The sequence below is a fragment of the Otolemur garnettii genome, unplaced genomic scaffold (genome assembly GCF_000181295.1).
Source record: "Otolemur garnettii isolate 467f Iridium unplaced genomic scaffold, OtoGar3 scaffold00148, whole genome shotgun sequence".
NCBI classification, from domain to species: domain Eukaryota; kingdom Metazoa; phylum Chordata; class Mammalia; order Primates; family Galagidae; genus Otolemur; species Otolemur garnettii.
Genome location: NW_003852543.1, coordinates 3,263,212 through 3,269,704, shown reverse-complemented (window position 1 = coordinate 3,269,704; position 6,493 = coordinate 3,263,212).

Here is a 6,493-nt window from a genome sequence, read left to right as displayed (position 1 = left end):
TGATGGAGACACAGCTTGAACCTAGGTATTTGGATCCAAGTCTTCCTGACACCTCCTCCTCCATAACCAGATTAAGGTGATGTCCCTGAGGTGAAGCCAGGGAGGAGGGGCCACCAAAGCAGACAAGGGCTGCAGGTTATGCTCAGGCAGAATTTGCCACAGCTCTCGCACTCTCACCTCACTCTCACCTGGCCTTCATCTTCACTTTCATGCTGGAGGAGGGAAAGGGTTGGACTGGGAACAAGGTGCTCTCTTGGCACCGCAAGTCTCAGGGAGTGGACTTGGCAATTCTCTGGGGTTCATAGGCAGTCTCCAGGAAACTGCTGGACTCCAATTATTTTTATTTGGGCCACAGAAAAGGAGTCAGTTAATAATAGGTAAAAACTGACCACTCTCATGGAATCTCTGCCTCCTTCCCTGGGAATGTTTCATTTACAAAGTGGGAATTTCTGCAGTGATGGGTCAGGTGAAGTGGAGCTGGCAGGGGCCCTTGGTCACTGGGACTGCTGACACATATTCAAGTCTTCTTCATGCCCAGGTGATGGTAGGGTTAACTTCTCCATCCTCTTCAACTCAGGCATGGTCAGGTGACTTGCTTTGACCAATAAAACCTGAATGGAAGTGAAGCAGTGAGGCAGAAGGTCATTTTTAGGCAGAAGCTCTGGGAATCCATGTGTGGCCCACCACATTCTCTTTCCTGGTTTCTGGGATCCTGGACATACCTGCTGAGATGAAGTCTCTGTTAAACTGGGTCAGTAAGTGCCTGTGACGCACACAGGCCTCCTGCTGACTTGCAGTGAATACGTTGCATATATAAGAAATAAAATTTACTTTCATAAGCCTCTGAACTTTGAGGGTTGCTTGTTATTACAACATAACCCAGCCCATCTGGACTAATAGAGTCACCAAGATGGCCAATAAGATCCTTGCCTAGGACTTTAGAACTACGATACTGGCCTCTCTAGTGGGCTGGGCCTATAAGATGTAAACCTGGCTGCTATGTTTTCCACCATGGGAATGTGGAAGCAGAAAAATCATTTTTCAATAAGAGAGAAGGAAGCAGGCACATGGCAAGGAGAGATGCAGAGACCTCCCCGGCATTCTGCTTGAGGTCTGGATGCATAAAAATCCCGCGTCCTACTCCATTTTTATTACATAAGCTTGGGTTAGTTTAGGTTCTTCCAACCAAGAGTCTTGACACAGAGTAGAAGGGAATGTGGGACAAGCCCCCACTTCACAGATGAATATCTGAGGCTCAGTGTGGTTGAGTGACTTGTCTAAGGTCATAGAGCCATTGAGGACAAATATTCAACCGCTCCCTTTCTCATAAAATAATTCAGGCAGCAAAGATAAATTGTAAATTGTCCCTTCTCTCTTTCCCAATCCTACTCTCCAAAAGTACTCCTAAGAGTTTGGTGGTCACTGTAATAGACCTTTCAAAAAATGTATTATAAACATGTATGTATATCACAATCACAGCGTTATTAGAAAACTGGGATCATATTGTACTAATTTTTCCAAAATTTTCTTTTTTTACTCATCAGATTGTTGACACTGCCAAATTCTACCTTTGTCTGGCCAAGCTGGTGACATGTCAGGGAAGGAAGGGGTGAACAAGGTTAGGATACTTTGAGCCCTTCTGTCTCCAAACTCATTGGACTGAGGTCAGAAAATCCTCCAGGCAGGGCTGAGGCCCGGGGTGGAAGCTTCCAGGCATCTGGCATAGCCATTGCTGGGGTTCCCCGTGGTCCCTCCAGATAGCCAGCCACCCTGGTGAGCTCCAACCAGGAGGAGTGTGGCCTTTGGTTTCAGTGAAATCTGCTTCCCTGTAAAGTCCTCCCACTGGCCCAGTGCCTCCTCAATTCCTGGGGAAAATTGCCTTAAAAGCCTTCCTGCCTCCCACGGTAGAGCAGGCAGGAGGGAGGCGTCACCTGCAGGGAGGGGTTGTAAGTCCCAATTCTCTCACTGGGCGTTGGCAGCCCCAATAACCAGCTCTGCAGAAAGTGGAAACAAACATCCTTTGTTGACCAGAAGAAATCAGGAACCAAAGGCAGAGAACCAAGACTTGGGCACATGGAGAGAACCGAGAGGCAGCCAGCCGAGACAGCTAGAGGCAGGCAGGCAATTAAAGGAGGGGGCTGAGTTTTCAATTAACAGGCTTCTCTGCTAGAAGCAGATAATTAACGGATTAGCAAGGCTGCTGCTGCCAGTGAGGATTGGGGCTCCAGATTCCATAGCAATGAAGAGGAACCTAAGGGCAAGTGAGGATGGTGGGGTTCAATGATGTGCCGGCTGGAAGAGTAGGAGGCAGGCATACAAGGGAGGGGGCAGTGTAATCTGACTGTCCCCTAGCCTCACTCGGCCCTTGGTTTGCAGAGCCCTCTTTGCCTGCGATTGGGCTAAGGAGACAGTTTATGAAGCTATCTCGTCTTCATGGTGTTGACACCACTGGAATCTGCACATCACCATCCAGCTCCAGGTTGTTTGGGAGAAAGCTGACTTAATGCAGGAGTGACAGCAGGACTTCAATGTTAGACCCTCCTGCATTAAGTCTTTCTTCCACTTCTTACTGGGTAGGGCTCAGTAAACAGCCCTGCAGCTCCCCCAGACTTCTTAGCTCCTTTCTAGTTCGGCAGGGTCACACCAAAGCCTAAAAAACTAGTAAGTATGCACCTCCATCTGTGTCTTCCTGGGTCAGAGAGTTTGTGGAGGCTACTGTTCCAGAGTCTTAATCAGCCTGAATCCCTGAGTGACCTGCATGGAGCAGACCCCTCTATTAGGTTCCCTAAGACATGTAGCAGGAGTGAGAAGTAAACTACTGTTGAACTATGAGATTTTAGAGCTGTTTGTTATAGAAGCATAACCAAGCCTACCTTGATTATTACACAGGGGCACTCTCACCTCCCTGAGCATCAGTTTCCTTATCCATAATGTGGTTAAGAATGATACCCACCTTGGATGATTGTTACAATGTCAGGTGAGATGACACAGAAGTTGTCTGAACAGTACTCTTAGTCCCTGGACCCCACACACCTTGCAAAAGAGAAGATTCTTTTGCATGGGCCAAAGTCCAAAGCCAGGGACATTTGATGGGCTGCTGCTAACAGACGGAATTTTTACGATGCTGAGCAAAGAGTTTCAGGGTTGAACCCACCTGGGGATGGACAAGGTCCATGTGATGCTGGGGGCCCAAGCTGCACCCTCCTGGGGAAGGCTTACCCAGATCTTTTCTGTTCTCACTGTTGGGAGAGAGGCTAAGGGCTGCTACCCCCACCCTTGCCTGGGGAGGGCTATCTGGATTCTTGAGTGTTTCTCCAGCATTATTGGGCTCTGGGAGGGGTTCCCTTGGTTCTTAAAGGTCCCAGTGACTCCTGTGACCCCAAGCAGCGCAAACTTTCCCTCTGCCCCTCTGTCCTGTAGCAGCCCCCTCTGTGTCTCCCCTCCTTGCTGCACTCTTACCCCATGGCCGTTTCCTTCTAAACCTCTCGCCTGCTTCCCGGCCCCACTGCCCTCCATTAGGAATCAGCTGTGGCAGAGGCTGACTGTTCTCCTGCCCTCTTTTTTTGGCCTGCTCCCTACTGTTCTTGTTTGGTCTACAATATCAAACCCATTTTTTTATTTCAGCTGATCTCATTTCTCCTGGAGTTTCTGATGCTCTGCGCCCCAAACGCAAGCAACTATTTTTCTATTCACTTTGCAAATATGAAGCCCTTTCACCCTCCCTCTGTAGCTGGCTCCCTGCTCTGAGTGTGCTCACCTGATTCTTTAGAGGCAGAATGTTCCAGGCACAGGTTTAAAAAATTTCCTTCCTAGCCTGTTTGTATCTCATTGGGCCTCTTCCCCTCTTAACCCGAGAAGATACCATTTCCCCCACAAAGCTGCAGACTTAACCCTTCTTCTCCAGGTCCCTCCTGCTCACTAAAGCTGAGCTCACGGCTTTGGACTTTGAGACACAAACTCAATCAGAAGTGACCTCTTGTCCTTTGAGGATCCTTGGTCAGAAAAGAACCTGCCTTGCAGATCAGCAGGGGTTGGCGGTTTCCCTTGTCTCTATCACAAATGAATCCTTGTTCTGGCTAATGCCAGTGGCTGCCACCATTACAACCAGAGATTTAGTCCGTCTATGGCAGCAGCCACTGGCCACATGTGGTTAGTGAGCATTTGAAACGAGGTCAGAAAAATTGAGACGTACTTTGAGTGTAAAATACGTGGTGGATTCTGAAGACTTGGGATGAAGAAAAAAATGTAGAGTAGCATATTCATATTTTTTATATTGATTACTTGTTGAAATGATAGTATTTTGAATATATTGGGTTAAATCATTGAGGCTTGGTGCCAGTAGCTCAGTATTTACAGCACTGGCCACATATACCCAGGCTGGTGAGTTCGAACCCGGCCTGGGCCTGCTAAACAACAATGACAACAACAACAACAAAATAGCCAGGCATTGTGGTGGGTGCCTGTAGCACCAGCTACTTGGGAGGCTGAGACAAGAGAATGGTGTAAGTGCATGAGTTTGAGGTTGCAGTGAGCTGTGATGCCACAACACTCTACTGAGGGAGACATAGTAGGATTCTGTCTCTCTCTCTCTCTATATATATATATCATTGAAATTAATTTTACTTGTTCTTTTTGCTTTGTTAACATGGCTACTAGAAAGCTTGTGCTTACAAACGTGATGCACACTGAATTTCTACCCTGCATTGTGGCACTGGACACCTCTCAACCACTCCTGCTATTTGGAACTCTGCCCTTGAAATATCATGTTTCTTATTGTGGTGGTAACAAATTACCACCAACTCAGTGGCTCAAAACAACCCACATTTATTATTATTATTTTTAAGACAAAGTCTCCCTCTGTCACCTGGGTTAGAGGGCAGTGGATGTCATCACAGCTCACTGGAACCTCAAACTCCTGGGCTCAGGTGATCTGCCTCCCTCAGCCTTCCAGAGCTCTAGGATTATAGGCATGGGCCACCATGGCTGGCCCACATTTATTATTTTATGGTTCTGAATGTCAGAGTCTGACATGGGTGTCACTGGGTTACAATCAAGGCATCACCAGGGCTGTATTCCTTTCTGGAGGTTGTGGAGGAGAATCTGGTTCTGTGTTCCTATGAGCTGCTTCATGGCCCATCCCGTCTACAAAGCCAGCAATGGTGGGCAGTCTTTTCTCACTTTGTATACTCTGACACTGACTCTCTTGCCCCCTCCTCCACATTTAAAGGACTCTGTGATTACATTGCGCTCACCTGAATAATTCAGGATCATCTCCTTATTTTAAGGTCAGCCGATTAGCAACCTCAATTCCCCCCTGCCATGTACCTAACATATTCACGGGTGCCAGGAATTAGGACATGCACGTCTGTTGGCATCCTTCTGCATGGGTTACATGTCGGTAACCCATACATCTGTTTTCTTGTTCTTTCAGACTGGCCAGATCTTGGAGCCCATACATCTGTTTTCTTCTTCTTTCAAACTGGCCAGATCTTGGAGATGACTGTGTGGGGACACTTAATTTTTCTCTCCCTTTTTCCTGATAGACCCTGTTTGGGGGTCATGTGACCCCAAGGAAGGTGATTCTACCCTGAAGGGGATAGGGAGATGGGAGCATGTGACCAGACAGAGCCTATCAACAAACTACTCTTCACATACAGGAATTGAATTTTTTTTCAAAAGGGAGCACATGGCAAAAGCCAGGCCAAGCAGAGCAAGTCACAAGATTTCACTGAAATATGAAAATAAAGTAGCCATTTGTGCTATAAGGGGAAAGCTAGCCTGGAATAAAATTTCCTTGCAGAGAAATAGAAATGAATGACTTTCAGAGAAGTGGAAAGAGAAATAAGAATGAAACACTTGCACAGAAAATAATGCAAATAAATAATGTCATCTCCAACCTTTGGATCAAACCATGCCTGAGTCCCTTTCTGGTTCTGAATTTTCAGTTAGGAATCCACAAATTTCTTTCATTGGCCAAGCTATTTGAATTGGATTTTATGCCATTTACAAAATATAGATTTGGGGTGACACAGAGTGAGAATATAGTTGAACTTGAGCAAGAGACATAGGAATATCTAAAGTCTGTCCTCATCCAGCCACTCCTGGATGGGTCCTCCATGGGTCCCTGACATACAAGTCCTTGAGGGAACACCTACCCTTCCCCAGATTCCAAAGAAGAACCTACTTCCTCTGCTTCTCTCCTCCCTGGTCAGTGTTTAGGTGTGTTGGGCACTAGTGTGCTCATCCAACCCCTCTTTTCTGGGAACTTCTCTCACTCTATGAACTGATTGGCTAAGAGACAGGCACCAGAATTGGAACTTGACCATCAGATGCTCTGTCCCAGGAATCTGAAATAGTTCAGAGGTGCTGGGAATTCAGGAGCTATGGAGCTGTGAAAGCCCCTTTCCATCTAGAAAGAAAGAAGGGGTGTGGCTGTGGGGAGAAAATCAGAGGCAGGCTGAGTGCGGTGCCTCATGCCTGTAATCCTAGCACT